General features: G+C 49.7%; 1 long non-coding RNA gene across 1 annotated transcript in view; it reads left to right on the top strand.

The window, feature by feature from the left end:
• Positions 1–3,643, top strand: part of LOC129384970 (uncharacterized) — a 34,575-nt gene extending 30,932 nt beyond the window's left edge. Inside the window, exon 3 of the long non-coding RNA XR_011893693.1 lies at positions 3,096–3,643. This is a non-coding gene — a long non-coding RNA (uncharacterized lncRNA). The remainder of the gene's footprint in view (positions 1–3,095) is intronic.
• The last annotated feature ends 17,280 nt before the right edge of the window (positions 3,644–20,923 follow it).

Here is a 20,923-nt window from a genome sequence, read left to right as displayed (position 1 = left end):
GTCCTGCAGGCTAAACGAACCGCGGCGGGTCTTCGCAAGAAGATGTCGCGGCGGCATTGGGCAATCGGTCGAAAGTTTGAGCGACGTGGTGGCCGGCCCTTCGCTTTTTCGAAGCGGCGGCACTCCTTTATAATTGCATCCACAGTGGCACAATCCTTACACATCAGGAGATTGAAGGCATTGTCTGCAAAACCTTTCAGTGGATGACCAATCTTGTCTGCCTCGGTTATGTTGTCATTAGCCTTGCGACAGATGGCCAGCACATCCTGTATGTACACGACATAGAATTCTGTGCACGTCTGAGTGCGGCACGCAAGCTTTTCTTTTCTGCCAGCTGACATCGGACAGGTCTGCCAAACAGGTCTCGCATTTTTTCTTTGCAGACATCCCAACTCGTTGGGTCAGCTTAATGTGTGTCGTACCACTGCTTCGTAGTTCCCCCCAGATAAAATATTACGTTGGCTAGCATCATTGTTGGATCCCACCTGTGGTTGTCGCACACTCGCTCGTACACCGTAAGCCAGTCCTCGAGATCGGCGTTGTCCGTGCCACAAAATGTCCCCGAGTCCCGCGCATGTGTGAGGATGACCGCTGGCACGGGCTGCTGAAGCGTTGTCGCTTGTGTCAGTTGATTTGCCATTGTGGCGGCAGGTAGATGACGTCCGCTGCGAAGTTCCGTGATTGTACCCTGCACCTTACACCAAAATGTTGCAGAAAGAAAGCAGGCCCACGAGTGTAAAATAATGTATATTTACAAATGGTGTATATGGCGTTCTGGCAACTGCCAGACTTCGGCTTCCTCTAGTCCAATTCAACATGTTCCTTCACTTCACCGTAACAATATAGTTTCTTAGAAGTACTGTGACATATCACGACCAGCATAAACAAAAGACATTCAAAGCACTGAAGTCCAATATTCAATTACTTTTTCAAGCGAGAGTTATAACAGATGCAGGAAGGAAGTCCGCATCAACAGTACCTTGGGTCTGTCCAGCTACGAGGCACTTGTATTTTAAATGTGGCTAAAATTACGTGGGACACCCAGTGCATGTGTATGTGCTGTGTATCCTGTGACATTTCATTTGTTTAAAATATTATAGGCTTGAATATACCGAATACGTTTGTGCCTGCTCGTTAGTACTTCAGAGGAGGTGTTGCAGAAGGCGCGAACGCGCGATCTTTTTCTCGTTTGTGTTTTCGTTGTTGGAAGGATTCACATGCTCTCTTTATGCACTTCGCGTGACTTCTCCTTAGAGTTGGTATCCACTTCTTCATTCTAACTGCAATTTCGGTCACTTTAGTAGTTTACATGCTGCCCGCGTGCGTATTTCCGCTGGCACGCATAACCACTGGCATGAGTAGCGTGTTGTTAAAATGATAAATGCACAATCAGGTTTCAACTTTCCCTGCACCTTTACGGAAACTCGAGTTGCACATGTGCGTCCAGTTTACGTGTCCCGCCCAGGTCCGTGTTTTTTTTTTCTCTTTGCTGTGCCGTGTTTATACTTACAAAATGTATGGAAGAAGAAGAAGTGTTTTAATGAGTGGAAAATATAGACAGGTCGGCCGGATAATGGAGCATCTGGCCTGCTACTCTACGTAATGGAAGGAGAAGAGGGGAAGAAAAAGGGTCACAATGGGGGATGTATGGAAAACATGCATATGAGCATACGGTGCGGACATGCATGCGGTGTAAGGAGGGTTGTCTTTAGCTGGTTGTTTACAAAGCGCGACATATCTGTAACGCTGTGGGTTAAACAGCTGAAGTAGAAGCACAGTCCACTGCAGCAGTGCACGCAGGTGAAAATTAAGAGTTCTGAAATGACAGACAGCGCGAAGTTTACAGGGGCAGGCTGCGCACCATTCGAATCTACGAGGTTGCGAGGATATTGATGGTATGTAGACCCAAGGTAAATATGGAAGAGTTTAACTGTAGACTGCGTGCCAGAACACAATAGTGAACTGTTTGGAGCCTCCCAGAAGAGGCTTCACCAAGCGTGCGTAGGTGGCACAGGCGTTCTAAAGCAGAACTGGTATCGCTTGCCTGTAGTAACAAAGTCTGCTTTATCACTGTGCTTTAGGTTCACTCAAATTTGCGCATAAACAGGATAAATGTCGATTGAAGATTAATAAATGTTGCCCTGGAACTAGTCCAGTGCGTCGTCATAGCGAGGAACGGGACATACGTTTTTTTTTTTTTAATTATGGGGTATTTACGTGCCAAAACCACTTTCTGAATATTACGCACGGTGTAGTGGGGGATTCTGGAAATTTAGACCACCTGGGGGTCTTTAACGTGCAGCTACATCTAAGTACACGGGTGTTTTCGCATTTGGCCCCGTCGACATGCGGCCGCCATGGCCGGGATTCGACCCGTGACCTCGTGCTTAGCAGCCCAACACCGTAGCCACTAAGCAACCACTGCGGGTAACATATGTTGTGCTTCGCAGTCCAATATAGATGGATGCTCTGCACGTGGTTACAAATAATAAAATGCAGTTAAACACAGTTGTAAGACGACATGACATTGCAGTTAAGGCTCAGGAGAGCACGAGCATGCCGCAGCCAAAATGTCGCTGTCTCTATGAAGACACGCAGCACAGGTCATGAAAATTAACGCGAAGGTACTTGAGAAGAGAAGTTCTCACTGCTCTCTCAGATGCTTCTAAGTGGAATAAATATTTTCATTTAATGAACTAGTTTATTTGCATGCCAATTACATCTGCATGTCGAGGTACGCAAATATTGCACGTTCAATCTCATTTCATGTGAAATTGTTGGTGCTCTTGTGAAACGCGTGCGTTGAAGAGTGGGAGCATTACAAAGTACTAAACGTAAAATCACGATGTATGAATAAATCGTCAGCTAGTTGTAATATTCAATCAAAATGGGTGCCCATATTTCTTCAACTGAAACTGATTACCTGAATTTCAGTTACAGCTAATTTAATGAAATGTTTTTTTTTACTCGCAGGTAGCTATGTCATCTACAGACACAATTATTCATGCATAGTGACAAAAAATACTTACTGCTCTAATTAAAGCATGGGTATTTCAGCAAACTTGTGTTGTTGTCTTCTTGTTTTATTTGTGCAGCTATGCGCCGTGAAAGCAGAGTTCATCGACTTAGACTACGGCGTTGCTGTGTACGACATCGACGCAGACATGGACGACAGTCCTTGCGACAAAGTGGAATACACTGGCCAATATAAAAGGCTGAAGCTTATCAGGAAGATAAATGACTTTATGAAGGCTTATACAACGAAATCTATGAAATCACAGTGCGAAAACCTTTAACGCGAACGATAAGGACATTAGCCGCTTTTTAGATGGCGATCCCTATTAAACGTACGACTTGTTTTACATAACAGTATACGAACGAAAGTGCCTGGTCTTTACTTATACATTGTTTGCTATTAGGCCAAACTACTGCTTCAATGACGATAACGTATAGCTTTAATTTCTACTTCATACGCGCACTTTAATCATTCAGCAGTGCCTTCTTTCTCTGTAACTTAGTATTTCTTGTCGCCGGACATATATGTGCACTTGAACATCACAATGATGTCAGCTGGCGTGCTTTGATGTGTTTTTTTTTTCAGTTCCTCCCAGCTTCTGTGCAATAAATATGATTCTGCACCTCAGTAAGCTGATGCAATGAATATTTTTGTGAAGCTTCCAGCACCTATGCGTTGGAGACCGGCAACACTCGGAAATATTGAACTTAAAATCCCAATGTATGCAGAAGGTGTCACCTGGTTGTATTCTATTTCAATTGACCCCTTAGTATCACCAATTGAGAGTGATTAACTGAATTTCATTTCAGCGGTACCTAACTAAATGGAACTAGCTACCTCTATTTTAGTTTCATATTGCATTCACGAAATGAAACAGAATAACTGTGATACTTGATCACCTAGCTTTGCAGCAGCTGGCGAAGGATGGAAAATACAGAAAATAATATATCGTCACCATCTTAAGATAGTTGTAATGAACTTAAGGGGGTAACATTCTGACCAGATTCATCAATGGGCTCTGTGTTCTTCTAAAGCCGAATAGTAAATTATACAGTTAGCAGTTGAGGACGCAACCGCGAGTCATAAAATGATGCAGAAACGTAACAGCGCAAAGGACTGGACTTGGCTTAGAGAGACGAAGCGCTGACTTTCATTCGTTATATTATTGCGCACACAGTAATATATATAGGAGTTGGAATGGACAATAGGAAAAGGTAAATATACCATTCTACGAATACATTGTCAGAAAGATAGCTACGAAGTATTGCTACCACTATTCTATAATTCCTCTGCTAACTAAATTACTGCCATATTCCACGTGAGAGATATGCGTGTTCCTTGGTTAGGAGAGATATCGAAGGCACACTCGCACATATACTGCCTTTTTTATCGATACAAGAGCCCTCGTATATTTCATGTGCACGCTGGTCACCCTAGTGCCTTAGCATTTTGCAATGATTAGTCAATGTATGACAATCACAACGGGCGCTATTCGCGGCTAGGTGGCTGCCAGCAGAGCCCATCATTAAATTGGAATGTTCTCTGAGGCGGTAATTCACACAACGGCCAGTTTAGCAAATGTAACCGACCGCAAGAGAGGGTAATTTCATACGCTACGTTCTGACAGCAATCCACAAACCTTCTTTTTTTCCTTATCACACCTGCTAGGCCAGTGTCTTGCCTATTCACGTTTTCGGAAACACTGCGGGATTTGTATTTCAGAAACAAAAAATTGGGTGGGTGCCTTATGTTCTACCTTTTTATACAATGACACACTCGGTGCAAGTCAGAAATTACCGCGGTTCTTGAATGCGAACTTTTCTCTTTTTTGATTGTTACGTTTTCATGTTTTTGGCTGTTTTAAGTCTGCTAAACGACAAATTTTTTCACTAGCCTGCCATTCGCAGTCTGCGCTGGTGGGAATCAAAACTGCTGCGCATAGTGAGAAGGCACGGCCGCGGCAAGGCAGCCCCACAAAAAATGATTTGCCAATCGCACGCTTCACAAGCTTCGAATGCGCCAAACTGTAAGATATGCTGCTCTTCTTGGAGCAGGGGGCATATTCCCAGCGCACAAGGTCAGATAAAAACAGCTCAAAAACCTTTGAATTAATTTCTGGTGCTTCACCTCACAAAACCATGATCTAATCATGAGGTAAGCCGTGATGGGTAACTCCGGAATAATTTTAAAATACACGGCTCGAGGGCGTTTTGCGCTTCGTCCCCAAAGAAGGGTGGGCGGGCCAGTTTGGATTCGATCTGGAGACCTCGTGCTCTGAAGTGCAACACCATAGCCGCTAGGGCGCCGCGTGGGGTGAGGTCATCAACGCAAGTTCGTTGTTATTAAGAAGTTCAGTAGTTCTGGTTTCTTCGCGCAGGAATGAAATACACCAAGAATTTTTCCAGCACAAAGCTGTGTGTTACAGTTGTTAGGCCAGTAAAAAATTGTCTTCTACTAAACTAAAAAGCCAAGCCAACAAAGGTTGACCAGGTGGTGCTTCTCAAGTTGGTAAGGAACACTTCAGGTCGCGCGAATGTTGAAGACAGGTGCGCTCAAAAGGGTTTCGACTGCATATGGTCCACGAAGCAAGTCTGTAGGTCTTGCTATATATCAGTTATCGCGTCGCAACGTGCAGCGGAACTCAAGCTACCTCAAGCGGATAAACAAGGCGACTTTGCTCTTGCACCCACTGTCCTCTACAACGAGAAGGCTGACGCTACCGTTGCAAACAACTTCCAAGTCATCAACATCAATGTTCTAAAGGTCAAGGCTGCTGCTACCAAATTTGGTGAATAGGCCGGACTTGAAAAGCCAGCGTCTCCAGGGCGATCGACGAAGCGCTTGAACCTATTAGTCTTCTTGTCGGCGAAGACTCACAAAGCAGAGGGTCCCGTCCGACACATCGCTTCGGAAGAAGGCACTTGGCAGCGCCTTGTGGGAATGGTCCTACAGCGTTCCCTATCTGTCCTGGTGTGGAAAATCCGTGGGCTAACAGGAAGCCACAGGAAGCATCCGACTAACTTCAGCACTAGTGTCCGTCAGAAGTGAGCTGTATTTCAGCCGACGTTGAAGACTTACATTATTTATTGCCACTGGACCAGGTCTGCGCTGAGGTGACCAGGTCTGCGCTGAGGGCCTGACCCAACCCCCAGTTGGGTCAGGCCCTCGAGCACTGCTGCATGGTCGACATTGTCGAAAGCATTCTTCAGCTCGAGGCCCAGGAGGCACCGGAACCGGTGAGCGTCCGCCGGACTTTCGGGTTGCATCACCTGCCTTTTTAACTGAAGGAGTACATCTTGGGCAGAGAGCTGTGGCCTGAAACCAAACATGGATTAGGGGAACTCGTCCCCGTCCTCTACGTGTTCATTGAGACGGTCCAGGACCACGTGTTCCATCAGTTTGCAGACAAATGATTTGAGTGAAATCGGCCTGAGGTTGTCCGCATTGAGTGGTTTGCCTGGTTTGGGTATAAAGACGATCGTGGACGTTTTCCACTCTTCCGATATGGCGCCCGTCTTCCAGCATTCGTTCATGAACTCGGTGAGCTGCTCCATTGCGGCCTTGTCCAGGTTGCGCAGGATCTTGTTGGTCACGCGGTATGGACCCGGTGCCGAGTACGTCCGCAGCTTGAAGGCGGCGGCCAATACCTCAGCGAACGTGAGGTCTGCGTCTATGTGCGCGTTCGGCCGGCCGCGGTGGGCCGCCGGTGGCGGTGTCTTGACTTGCGGGCCGACGTACTTGTCCCGCATCTCGGCCAGGAACGCCCCCGAGTCCTGAGCATGCCTGTGGATTAACTTGGCCATGTTTCTTCTGCCTTCGGCCTTGGTGGTGTCCGGGTCAACGAGGTGGCGTAGGAGGTGCGACGTCCGGGCAGCGCCGAGGCGTCCCCTCATACGATCACGTATTTGGTACATAGCTGCCAGTTGACCTCGGTCGCATGACAGGAGATCGCTGCGTTGAGTCGAGTGTTTATTTCCTTGAGGGCTTGGTTACCTTTCCCCTGCTGTTGCCAACGCCGGAGCATGCTCGATTTTGCCTGTCACATGTGGAGCAGCCTGCTGTCGACGTTGGAGGTTCCCGGGGTGTTCTCCAGGTCAAGATGTTCCGTATGCTCTTCCACGTCGCCCAGGAGTTGGATCGTCCAGGATGACATATTGGTGATGGATCCCTCACTGGCTCGCGTTCTTCTGGACTCGCGGAATTTTTCCCAGTTTGTAACCGAGAAGCGGTGCTTCCGGCGACGCTTGCCGCGTGCACAGATTTCCCTGTGAAGGATGCGGTGATCGCTTCCCAGAGTTTCGCCGTTGTTCGTGAAGGCGTAGTCTTGCGAGTGCACGACGAACGTCAGGTCCGGGTTGGTGTCTACCTTACCTCGGCTGCCGATTCTGGTGCGGGCGGTGGTATCGTTGATTAGCATGAGGCCCAACTCTTGCACGGCTTCTGCTAGATGTCTGCCCTTGCGGGTGTGACTCAGGTATCCCCACAGAGTATGACCGCCGTTAAAGTCCCCAACGATGAGCAGGTGGCAGTCGTGGCTGACTTTGAGGGCTGAGCGAAAAAGCGCATCGAGCTTCGGGTCATCTTCCGGAACGACGTATACGTTGAGGACGAATAGGCTGGGATCTGACGTGCGCGTCGGGATGATCTCCTCAAAAACTTTGGAGATGCCCGAGGGGGGAGAAGTTTCGATGTCGTGGATCGCCGTCACCTGTTCTCGGTGAACGAGCGTAGTGACTTTCTTGGAGTTGTTACGGCAGTGGAAAGCCCGGTAAAAGGAAAGGCCGGCTTTGATATTGACTTCTTGTAGTGCTATGATATCATGTTTGTAGGATTCTTGCTGTGCCGTGTTGTTAACATACTGGTGAAGGTTGGCCTTCTTCTTTTTGAATCCGCGGCAGTTTCACTGTCAAACGTGATAGGTGTTATTGGTGGTTACAGCCATGTTGATTCTTGGGGAGTGTGTGGACGGCCTGGTCCAGGCGGGAAGGGCAGAGGACCACGGTTACGCTGCTGGGTGCCGCCTGAGGGACGACCGCGGGGTGAGGGAGAGTCTGCTACGGCTTGACGGGAGCTAATCTTGGGATGCATTGTGCGACCTCTGGGGCTAGCGTGTTGTGGTTTCGTTCGAGTGCCGTCATGCGGTTCTATAACTGCTGGAAGCGTTCAAAAATTGCAGGGAGGATGGCGTCCATAGCAGCCTTGACCGGGCGTTCAACGTGTTGCTCTACGCGTTTCACTAGGTTTTCGTCCTCAATTGGGGCTGGAGTAGGAGTCCTGTGAATGAGGCTTCCTTTGCGTTTGTGCGATGAACCCTGGGCGTCCATGTCGGACTCTTCACTTTCTGTAGTTGTTGTTATGCTAATAAGCGCGAATGTCGGTGAGGGAACTGATAGGGCGCTGGTTGCCGTCTCGGGTGTTGGTCCGTGTCCATTGGTTGTGGGAAGCGACCGCTCTCGTAGACGCGGATCTTTGTATCCTGTTGTGTAATTTTTGTCTCGATGTTTTCGATGGTTTGCTGTAGACTCTAGCTGTGTGAAGTGCAACTATTTCGGGATGCATCTCGCTCCCCATCCCTGCCACTATGCTGGTACAGTTTCTTTGAGGCGTCACCTGTGCGATGGCTCCTTGTTGGTTTCGTTGCTGCTGCTGCTGTTGGGCCCGGCCTCCACGGTTGCATTGGCCCCCCGACCCCGGCTCCGGCTTCGCCCCGAATCGCTGACCGACATCGTTAGGCCGTGGCGCCGCCGCCGCCAGTCGACCACCCGTCCGCGAAGGAGACTGACGACGAGCGCTTCTCCCTCGACCGGCTGCGGTGGCCGTCGCCCAGTGGCGGCGGCGATTGCAGCTGCTCCTGCTGCTCTCGCACCCGCCGCTTGCGATGCTGGCGTCGGCCCTGGCGGATGATGAAAGGAGTCTCAAACTAGTTCCGGCACTCCCGGCTTCCCATGACGTGGCTCTTGCCGCACAACAGGCAAAGTGGTGTGCACTCGTGCCCGTCAGTCGTTTCGCGTGTTGCGCTTTCTCTACACTTCTTGGTCGTGCCTCGATTCGCACAGACGTCTTCGCGATGCCCGGTCTGGTAGCAAATCAAGCAGGCTTGCCCTCTGCGCCGGAGTAAATTGCATCGGTGCCATGCCCCGCCGTACATGCCGTAATGGGGAACTTCCTGTCTCCTGAGGACTAGCAGGACGGTTTCGGACTCGCCTACACTGCGGAACCCCACTATGTGGGGATTCATGCCGCTCTTGGATGGATTCTCCTGAATGTGCTGTTGGGTGTGGTGCAGAGGAGTTTGGTGGATAATGCCTTTCCCTTGATCTTTAGGTAGGAAGTAGGCTTTAATCAGATAGGTTTGACTTCCCACCTTTAGCGTTGATAGCGTCGCGTAACTGTCGGCTAGGTCCCCATCATCGGTACCCACGACAACGAAGTCGCCGACGGCGTCCAAACGTACCATGTCTTTGCCGCAAGCTTGCTTCGAGAGTGCGGTTGAGACACACAGTGCCTCCATGACGCTCGATGGGTGTGTTGTACGGACACATAAAAACCAGCGCTGATTCGCAACGCCACTTTGAAGTAGCGCGGAGGGATAGGGGGCTCCCTCGCGTGCTTGAGGTGTCGCGCCGGGTTAGGCCTAACAACGACTCCGGCGGTGCTCGCCTTCTCGGGGGGCCAACTTATCACTGACTTACACTGTTTACGGTTGACACGCTGCAGCGTGTGCCATCCCTTATCTGCGAGGCCTTCGGGGGTGATGGACGTCCCCTCCACGACGACTTGCATGTTGGCGCGGCGTCGCGGGCCTATTCGGCGCCGACCACTTAAAGCAGGAGCTATGCCTAACGACGGTTTTCAGGCGAAAAAGCGGTCTAAATTCGACGTACTGAGGTGGGAGTGGAGTCATGCAGTCCATGCAGCTTGACTTGTTCAAGGTGAGGATACAATCGGTTCCTTCCTAGGACCAAGGGGACCAGGCCAGAAAACACAAGATAGTGGACGCCCTTCTGCATGCGTGCGCACAGAAGCGCCTTCGTCGTCTTCTTCCAAGTATGACTGAATTTACTAATAACACACTAGGTTTCATTGACCTAGAACTCTTTTTGTCTGACCATGTGAGCTGGCTGCATGCCACCGCTCCAACAAAAGCCTCCTACCTTACATCTCGGCGCATTCGAATCTTCTGAAGGGTGCGATTGCCGAATCTTGCTTAGGACCTGCCTTATCGTGGTCGTGCCTTCACACAATGCGCAGCGGTTTTGACTCCCAGGTGATGAAACTGCGAATAGCTGACTACCCATAGAATTTCGTACAATAATTATTAGACGAAGCTCGGGCTGCAATCGTTCAGCCAGCAGGGGAATGATAGGATGCAGAAGTATTTGTCTGATCTTTGTGCTTATGGATTCAGGTATTCTTGTGGATTTGTTGATAACGCTTTGTATTCCTATGTTACATCAACTTTCAAAACAATATATGCTTTCCTAAGTGCAGAAGACGCCGCAAAGACGCGCAATCCCTAGTAACTGCTACGATTCAACTTGTCTAGGAGGCCAAATCGAAACGCATCAAAATCTCGAGGCACTATATTGACCGAGATAAATTCAAAAAGGCGTTTCATCTCGCTTGTTGATGTACGCGTATATAACGCCATGCTTTCAATATTGGGTCTCTGTGCTACAGGTCCTGTGTTTCAGTCCTGGCGTCGTGCAATTGCATTACAGTTTATTTATTCATATATTACGCATTAATTTGTTGCAAATGATGAGCTCACAAAGTCACGAAGCCGCTTGAAGCCAAAAGGACAAAGTTTAGGCAAATCTCATGTACTTCGCATAACTCCGACGTTGTCTGAACCGGCACCACTGCAGTTCTTGCAGACACCAGCGCCAAAGTTTTCCCTAGCGACCCTAAAGGGGATAGGGCCCCATGTCGCTGAAAATCCAGTGTCGGCGCCCGCGTCGGCCGTCGTTTCGGGAATTAACAATGCCAGAACATGACAAAGAGTAACAATCCAAAAGATAACACTTCAAATTGGAAAACTGCGGTCATTCCTTATTTGGACCAAGTGTCTCATTGTACGAAAAAGATAGCACATAAGGCATGCAAATTACTGTCGATTACGATATTCCCTCATGCTAGAGCTGAGCGCAGCTTTATACGTGGTCTCATTTCGCCTGCCAATATGTTTACTACGATCGTATATAGGTTTACATTGTAAAGAGAATAATTTGGGGGGGTGTAGCGCGCTTTGTATCAATACAGACGACGCGCGCTTCTCTGGTGCTACATCGCAGCCATCGTCGCCGCGCGCACCGTCTTGCACGGCACTTTGCCTTTCTTCTCACGCTTTCAATCCACCAGCGATGAGAGCGGCCCTTTGTCGCGGGAAAATCGCGCCACCTGTGGCGACGGTGGCGACAAAACCCAAGAAAGCGTCACATCGGGCCTTACTGGTAGCCCTTCGCCATCGCTTCTTGAAGGAGCAGTGCTACACGGCACACATGCTGGTAGCGCGAACTGACCTCAGCAGCTGACGCCGCGGGCGAGCTTAGCCTTCCCCAGCTCACGCCACCCTGGTGCCCCATCGGAAGCGCAGATGAGCACGCCACGCGGTGGTGGATGCCGTAGCCGCCACCATCTTAGCATATGCGTAGGTCGTTTCCCCTCCCCAGTTCCTCCAATTTCATTCCAGGTCGTTTCCCCTCCCCAGTTCCTCCAATTTCATTCTCGCGCCGCTCGCGAGCTCTTGTTTCATGCAGCGCTGCGTTCGGCGTTCGCTTTCCTCTTTGACTTTGATCGTTCGCTCGCTTACGAGGTACAACGCAGAGGCTCAACGCAGGTACGGGCGCTTTAGAGGTGCACTCTGAAACACATTTTCCAGTATGTGCCCAAAAGTGTATAGCGAAGACACCGGGCCTCTTACGTCTGATAAAAACAAAAAAAAATTGTTGATTGGTGTCACAACGTAGTGTTTAAGATTACCCTACCGTGCTGCTGACGTTACATCGGCCAAACTGGACATTGTATAAATTACAGCCTCGCAGAACATTCCAATGTAGGGAACGGGTGTATTGGAAGCCACATAGCCGCGCACAGCTCCCGTTGTGATTGTCGTGCATTGTTTGATCAATGCAAAATATGGAGGTACTGGTGATCAGCGTGCACGTGAAATGCATGCGGCCTTTTGCATTGAGAAAAAGGCGATATGTGCGAGACTGCGCCTTCGATATTGCAACTCACCAAGGAACTCGCGTATCTTGCACGCGGATGATGGCAGCTCTTTGTTTCTACGGTTTTCCATTCTTCATCGTGGCTATCTACCTGACAATGTATTCCTAGTTTGGTATGTTCCGCTCTTCGTCCTGTCTGTTGAAGCTCATGTATACCGGGTGTCCCTTTTAATTGGACCAAGATATAATAATAAATGAGCCCTAGAGAAATTGTCCCGACTGCACAGTAGCGGCAGTAGCTTGTACTTTCAGCCGCTGTATTTTTCGTCAGCAAGCATTAGTTAATTGCTTTCAATTAGTGAACTTTCGTATTATCGCTGAATGGCAAACATGACAATTACAAAGTTGTAGGGCACCTTAAAGAATTCCCTTATCGAGCAATTATCTCGTGCTGAAGTGTGCCTGGTTGTTTCGAAGAGAAAACAAAAGCCTGCGAAATATGCGACATATGAAACAGATGCGCGTCGCTATTCAAGCGCCTCCAAAGAACCCTTCAAAGATATACGGTTGCGTTAGTTTATCGCCGCATCGTACAAGGCTCCATCATGCACGATTGCTGGAGAGGTTTCGCGACCTAGCTAGCTTGGTACGATAAGCGTGAGCCTATGTGGACGTAAGAACGTTGAGCTCCATCAGGAGGCACTCCGGATAGCTTAAACCTTCGCGTATTAAGAGAGAAAGCTACAACATAAATACAACAAATGTTAAAAAAAACATTGCGCGCAAGAGAGCACGAAAAAAACCAGCTCTTGGAAGCACTGTACAGAGCTACTCACGAGTTTATTTCAATAAAAAATAAACCAAAAGGAGGTAAGGTGTCTCATTCACCCGCAGTGGAACATCCAATGGTGCAACTGTTTGAGCCGTTTACCTTCCTGTCTCTTGAACTCCGAAAAAGAGGCAGAAGGAAGCAGTTTTTACCACATCCAAGAAGCAAGTGTCTTAGCCATTTCCATTTGTGTCTCTTGAACTCTGGAAAAGAGGCAAAACGAAGCAGTTTTTACCTATTTCCATGTTTTCGCAAGCTTTTTTTATGTAAGGATAGGGCGACATCAAGAAGGTGCGTTAAACAGTCACGTTTTATACCAGTTTTGAGAGGTTATTTTCCCATGTCACTTATAGCACATGCTCATAACGGTAACCGTCTGAAGCAATCCTGTACTTGCTTCTTCCCAACACTTGTGCTGTTGCAGCTTTGACCAACGACGCTAGAATCTCGTGGCAGACACTGCCTATATTGCCTTTAGGGTGTGTGGTTTGGTACCGCTGCTATACACGCTATTTTTCACGTAGCTCCACAAGAAGTCAAGCGGTATCATGTTCGGCAACCTTGCAGGCAAGGGTACACGCCGCTGCCGGCCAATGCACTGTCCAGGAAAAAGCTGGTCGAGCCACGCTTGAGGCTGGCTACTACTATGAGCAGGAATATCATCGTGCTGAAAAATAAATTATGGGGTTTTACGTGCCAAAACCACTTTCTGATTATGAGGCACGCCCTAGTGGAGGACTCCAGAAATTTGGACCACCTGGGGTTCTTTAACGTGCACCTAAATCTCAGTACACGGGTGATTTCGCATTTCGCCCCCATGGAAATGTGGCCGTCATGACCGGGATTCAATCCCACAACCTCGTGCTTAGCAGCCCAACACCATAGCTACTAAGAAACTACGGCGGGTATCGTATTGAGTCCAGATGTTCCGTAGGTGGGGAATTGGAGCGCTGCAACAGAGGTCGTTCACGGGGCCTTCAAGGAAGTTGACGTAGCGTTGCGTCGTTAGTGTGTTGTCAAAAACGATGGGTACGAATGATGTGATCAAAAAAGCGCACCACACCTTAAACGACGACTAGTGTTATTGTGGTGTTTGGGCCAGCCAGTGGGGATTCCTATCTCTCCAGTGGTGCGCGTTGTGATGATTAACTTGGGCGTTTGTGAAGATATTAGCCTCATCTGTCTAAAGCACGCGAGTGAGAAAGTCCAGTCCTTCACATTCTATGAAAATCCAGTTCACTAAGTGTTTTCAAAATATCGGTCTTCAAGTTTTCGATGAATATGTACACGATACGGGTGCACATGGCATTTTTTTATGGGCCTCTCGCCAGGTCTGGCTATGTTGAGCTGAGAAGCGAAGAGAACACATTGTGCGATAACGATCGTGTCTGCAAAGTATTAGAGCGCCACGCGCCGCGGAAAAATCTGAAATTTCAAAGCGAACGCCGTTTTTCCTTCTCGCAGCCGCCGCGTTGCAATCCGGACGGTGACGGAGTCGTGCCCTGTGCCTACGTAGTCGTGTCCGCAGTGTGACGTCGCTGGTGGTGACACGTGACTTCGATAATTATTCAAGACAACATCAGTTATCAGTGTGATCTGTTGCTTGAATTGACGAATAGAAATTTAGAGAAACAGTGAAACACAGACACGAAATGCAGGCGTGTTTTTTTGTTTTACTTCGCACCGAAGCAAGAGAGGTGGTAGCAACATTTCGTCTGCTTTTTCCCACCGTCGTGCAGTCACGTGCGCGGGTACCGAAGCAATGTCATCTTCTACCGTGTTGCAGTGCCGTGATCATGCTCTGTGATCCGCTTGTTCTGCCTGAGTATTCGTGCGTCAGTGAATTATACCGCTAGTCATGTTTCTTTGTGCACAGCGCGCAAAATTCTGCGCTACGCGAAGGAGACAACAGCTTGCGCGGGACGCTGTCGGCGGAAGTGCGTAGCCCCGAAAAAAAAAAAGCGAGGAGCAAAAAAAAAGATGAAGGCGAGGCCTGTGACGCATGCGCCGTGCGATCCTCAAGGCCTGATATGGACGACCGCAGGGAAGGACTTTCGCTTCCCTAGGCTAGAGGGGGCGAGTGGAGAGAGCGTCTTGCTTGGCTTTGGACTGCTGAAAACATGGGTTCGCGGCACTGACATATTCCTGTCTGGGCTATTAATGAGCCGATCTGAAAAAGTTTGGCGGCAGAGCGCTCCCTAAAAGACACGTAACAACTTCCAGCGTACAAGCGAAATTTACTATGGGGCCTGGTGAGAGGCCCTTTAAAACCCTCCACACTGATGACCTTGGAGTTGCGGCCTCCACACTGGCGTCGCGCACACTACAGGGGGGGGGGGGGGTTGAGAAGAATGCCGAAACATCCATTTCCGCTTCAGCTGCGGTCGCAATCCTGTGTTGTTTTCTGGTGAAGCTACCCGTCTCGCAAATGAAGTCGAATGTTCTAAGTTCTGTTGACAGACAGGGCGTCATCCACAATGCCACCTCGGAAATAGCTTGGCTGCCTTCCTCACGCCGCCGTGCACTGCCCCCAGAGCCACGATCATTGTAGCCTGCTGATTATTCGTGAAGAGCATGACTGTCTTCTTGAAGAGCAGGTCGCTTCCGTGGTGCAGTTGAGATCTCCCGTTATTACCTAAGCACTGACACGCCAAGCAAAAATGAATTACGTAATCGACAACAGCGCATGCTTGCCGTACATATCCGCCAAGACGCAATAGATGGACATAGTCTGCCCAAGGTTTGTTTCTGTTGTTAAAGAGAACAAAAGCAACATACGTTATGGAGGCGCCTACCTGCAGAACACGATTAGTGCGCCAAATTATAGTGCCAAGTGCACAGTCACGGTTTCCAGGCTTCAAAACCCCCCTGCCACCTACGGCTCTGCTACGCTTTCAATGCGCCAGCGGCGTGTTCTCATGATGCCGCAACCATAACATAGCGTGAAGCCCTGTATCAAGCTGCCAAGGCAGAGGTTCATCATCATCATCACCATCATCATCATCTTCATCAAATGTTGCCGCCGCGATGTCTGCTCTTCTCTAGAAAGGGGCGGCTAGAACGATAGATCACTACCCATGCTAACGCACCGCTGGCGTCAATTCACGATATGAGAAAAAGCAACTTCACGCCGAAAGCGGGAGCGCCTAAGCGGCGAAGTGAATTTTCAATGCGGCGATAGAGGGAGTGCGCGGGGCGTGTTCAGAACAGACGGTTTGCCTGGCTCCGGGCGGCGTATTTAGAATTTCTAGTAAGTAGAGCGGGGCGTGGCACTTGCGGAGGCGCCGGGCGTTTGCGCGTATGCGCGCATAAGAGCGGACGCGAAAGAGAAAATGTGGGGGATTTCGCTCCTTGACACAGCGCCTTAGCAACCGCGGCTGAACGCGAGGGGCTGAAAGGGCGCCGGCGAGACTCGAAGACCCCGCCACCGCTATAAGAATACGCCGAGCCCCCTATGCCTTGTACGCTAACCTAACCTAACGTTACCCCAACCTAACCTTTATCCAACCTAACGAGGCCGGGACAGGATGACAATGCTCACGGCGTAACCGTTGTGAGAACACGCCGCGGCACGCCGGCTTTTACGCTAACCTAGCGTAACGCAACGTTAAGGTAACCCAACCTAAGGTAACGTTAACCTGACTTAACGTAACATAACGTGGCCGACACGCTAAGACAATAATCCACACGGAATAAACGCTGTGACGCTGCGGCACCATAACGTTTTTGACGCTAACCCAACGTACCACAAGCTAACGCAAAGCTAACCTAAACGTGAGCTAACCTAACCTGACGTGGACGAGACGGAAAGTCAGTAATCCTGGCTTTTCGTTTAGCCGTGGTTGCTAAGGTGCTGTGCGTTTATTCCATTCAAAGGAAACCGCTCAAAAATGCTCCTGTAAAATTAGGGAGAGCAGGCCCCTATTGCTCCCTCGGTGAAATCATTGTTGTTGTTTTTATTTTTTGAAGGTAGGTGAAGTTATAATCCGGCGTCACTGACTCAGCACCAGCGCCGCACGCGCGAGAAAGTTTCCCCGTCGTACTTTTAGACAGAGCGATCACGAAATGGGGTTCAGTGCGCGCTGGACCGCGCCGGCAGCCAGCTTCCGAGCGCAAACAAACTCAATCCCCCTCCGCCATGTCAGCATGCCTAGGGACAAACGCACGCTACACGAACAAAGAAACTTTTCCACCGTAGTGCCTAGGCAGGGTCACGTATTCAAGGGTGCGTTCGGTGAGTTCACCGAACGCACTCGTCGCCGAGTGTTCTCTATAGCGAGTGTCACTAAGCATTCCCGTGGGACAGCCTGCGAATCACGCTAACAACGAAGTGCACTCACTAAAATTTCTACTAAATTTGCCCGCGTGACAATCATATGAGTCTTGCTTCAGACATCGCAGAGCTTTCGTGCATGGACGTCTCAGGGAGCTATAATAGCTGGCATTTGGCGACCATCGCACTCCAAAGCTCGATTTCGCGAGAGAACGCGCCTGTTGCATCGGCGCCAACTAGACATCAACAACCGATCAGCAACAAGCCGCGAAAACAGCGGTAAGAGCGAAAGAGAAGTATTGTCTACAGATGACATCAAGGGATGCGCCTGCGGTGTTTATATAGTAGAAAGTGATCGCCAAGGCAATGAGAGCGAGTACCAGGAAAACGATGGTCGACCACCACAGCCAATTAAGAGACCCGCATCTGCAAAGCAATAGGTTAAGTTCTGTAGATTTGAGATAGCATCTCTTGTTGCTCTAAATGAAAGGCAACCAAAACATGATTATTATATGTCACTCATAAATACGAAGGGTCAGGTAATATATGGGAAAGCATCCACACCTGACTTCTTAGGAAACCGTAAACACACAGATGCCACAAAGAATAATAACGGGCAGAGGATACGTAATGGTTTTTCAACTCTCCTGAAAAAACCAGGCAACTACTTGAAACGAGAACTACACGAAGAACTAACCTTGGTTGATATATAAGAAGGCGTTTAGCCTGCTTTGAGAGGTGGGTATTTGTAAACATGTCTTACTCTATGTTATGTGTGCATTCCCCTCACCATAGGACCTTACTCGCACGCGGAAGCCAACCTGCACTTTGAGTGCCACTTTCTCAAGAACAAATTGGGAACCCCGTGTAGGGTCTGCGAGGGCCTCTGATGGCAGACGCTGCGACCAGAAGCGCAGTGTCTCATACGACAACGTTTGCATCTTCCACCGGAGGCGCCGCATCTCAGCGAATGCACCTTAAAACGCTGTCACGAAGAAACGATCTCCTTACCACCTGTGCCACCACACGCTAGTACCCTACCACCGTGATTTATCTACCACTGTATTGGATAGGAAGTGTCTTCGGGATTCGCTTTTTTTTACAGGTACTGCTCCAGGAGGGCACACGTAACGGCTAACAGAGGCCTCTGCAGAGCACGTGACATTACAGGTGTTCCAGTTGCCGCTTTGGTGCCCTGGAGGCGCCGTCAATAATACGAAATAATGACACGTTGTTACAACTAGTAAATAAGATCCAATAAAGAAATACAATCACGCGGAAGTGCCAACTTCTGGCTTAGTGCTAGCCAAAATTACAAAACGCCAACGAAGAATTTACCGGCTCACGTACAACTACGATCAAACGGCACGGTAAACATCCCCAGGCGACCTAAATAAAGTTATCCGGAGCCATCCACTACGACATACCTGACAGCTTTAGTCGCTTCGGGAAGTTAACAACGTTAATCACAACAAGCCAAATCAATACATGTGGGCCTGCATTCGAAGCTAAGCGACTGCATCCGTAAGTCATAGTGAGCCTTGCAAAAGCTTCGAGAATGTACGAACTTCTGGTGGAGCCCAAAACATAGCATGAATAAAGTCGATTTTACGTCACAGGCCAGCTGCGGATGCGTACACTTTCGCCGCAAGACGATACTGCATGGAACAAAGAGAGCAAATTCGAAAAAAAATTCAACTTAAACGCGCTAAAAGCACGTACAGCATGAACTTTTCGAAGCGGCAGGCGTGAATTAGGCTCAAAAGAAGAGGTTGTGAGGAACCGTGGCACCTCAGGAAGCCGTGCGTTTTTTTTTTTTTTTTTCGCCACATTCTTGAAGTCAACCCGCCCGATCCTATGTATCCACACTTTTCTACTTTGTGCGTTGCGCTCGCCAGTTTGTAAAGAAAGAAGCCTTTTGGCGGGGCTGTGTCGGTTGCGGCAACCGAAGGCGCAGCAGCACGGCCTCACAATTAAGTTCTCGTCCCTAACAGACTCGATTTGTTCCGCTAACGCACTCGATCGGCCCGTTTGCACGTATATTCGTCGGGCAGGGCCAATAATGGCGGTCGGACCATGCAGGAAAAAAAATATATAAAAAAGCGCCGCGCCGGCTTCTACTTGACAGATTGGCCAATGGGGGAGCGGAGGAGGCTGAGCCGACAGGAGGCGTGGAGGAGGGCACGTCGGGGAGAGCGGAGTGGCGGAATGATGTAAAAATGGCGCAATTTTTGAAAAATTGAGGGGTTTTAGAGCGCACGCCAAAGCAACGCCATAGAGAGGAAGGTCCAGGTGGGTCGACCTCCTGTAGCAGTTGCTACGGGTGCTGTGTGCGGAATAGGACGTACCGGGTTTGTTTCGTCAAAACATTGGCTCTGCGCGTCGTGCGCTGTATGGGCGAGTGAAAGCGTGCGCCGACAATGGCGGCTCAATCTCTCGCGCGCAAGGAAGGAAAGCTGGGAAGCGGGGACCGACATTTCCGACGCGCGGATCCGTCCATGCCAGAAGAAAAGAAGCTCAGGAACTTGATGCGCGGTGTCAAGCAAGAGTTGTTCGGTGCCCTAGTACGCAACCCACCATAGACCGTTGCAGAGTTTCTCGCAGAAGCCATACCAATGGAAAAGGCACTGCAGTAGCGAACAACACAGTACAACCGCGACGTGTCAACCCTTTCGCGTGACTCTTTCGCTATACCCCTCGACAATACCGACGCCTTGTGGGAGCTCATCAGGCGTGTTGTTCCAGAAGAGCTCCAAAAGCTTCACGTGGTTCCAGCATCGGTACAGTGACTCGCTCTGGCTGAGGTCGTCCGGGAGGAAATCAGGCAGGCAGTCCAAGTTCCAGAGTGAAGCGAGACACCACAGCACAATGTACGGCAGCCAAAACCTCGCATGTCGTTTGCGTAAGCTGCACGAAGTTCGTTGTCCCCGATTTTTGGCGATGTGAGCGACGTCCCGGACTTTCATGGTGTGCGCGCCGTTCAACAAACAACTGGCGACTTCAGGCCTCGCCGCACGCCATTCATGGCTAACATACGACTACCTCGCAAAAGTGACGCATGGCGCACTGCAGACCGGAGGCCCTTGTGTTTTAATTAAGGTGAAGACGATCACCTCTATCAAGCGTGTCCTTAACGCCGAGCTGGCCTCCGTGAATTTTTACTGGATGCGCCGGTCTTGCGCATTGGTGAACGCCCCCTGGAGATTGAAGCATACCTCGCGGACGCCTAGACCTCGTTTGCCGCACGATTCTATGAACACCGGTCACCATCACCCGTCCGAAACAGGTCTTCCAGCCCCCTCTTCACGCCGACAGCAACAAGGCGTCACTCACACAGCCCTGCCTCGCTGCAAAGCTGAGTACAGCGACCTGCGGAGGTGAGGTCGCTGACGTTGTGAACGCTGAAGATCCTCCACTACGACGACCGCGATATGACGTAATTGAGATGCTGAGAAAGCAGTGTAGTTCGGCGTCAGTGTCCTGCGATGTCAACACTTGACGCCATGCTACCTCTGGCTGATAATTGTCCGACCAGCGAACACCTGGAAGAGTTCGTACAAAGAGCCGAAGAGGCACGCTAGCTTGCTCGGCATTGTATCCGGAGCCAACAGCATACCGACACCCTACGATACAAC

This window comes from Dermacentor andersoni, chromosome 4, assembly GCF_023375885.2.
Source record: "Dermacentor andersoni chromosome 4, qqDerAnde1_hic_scaffold, whole genome shotgun sequence".
Classification (NCBI taxonomy): Eukaryota; Metazoa; Arthropoda; class Arachnida; order Ixodida; family Ixodidae; genus Dermacentor; species Dermacentor andersoni.
Note: the sequence above shows the minus strand (reverse complement) of the source record. Positions and strands in the feature narration are given on the sequence as shown.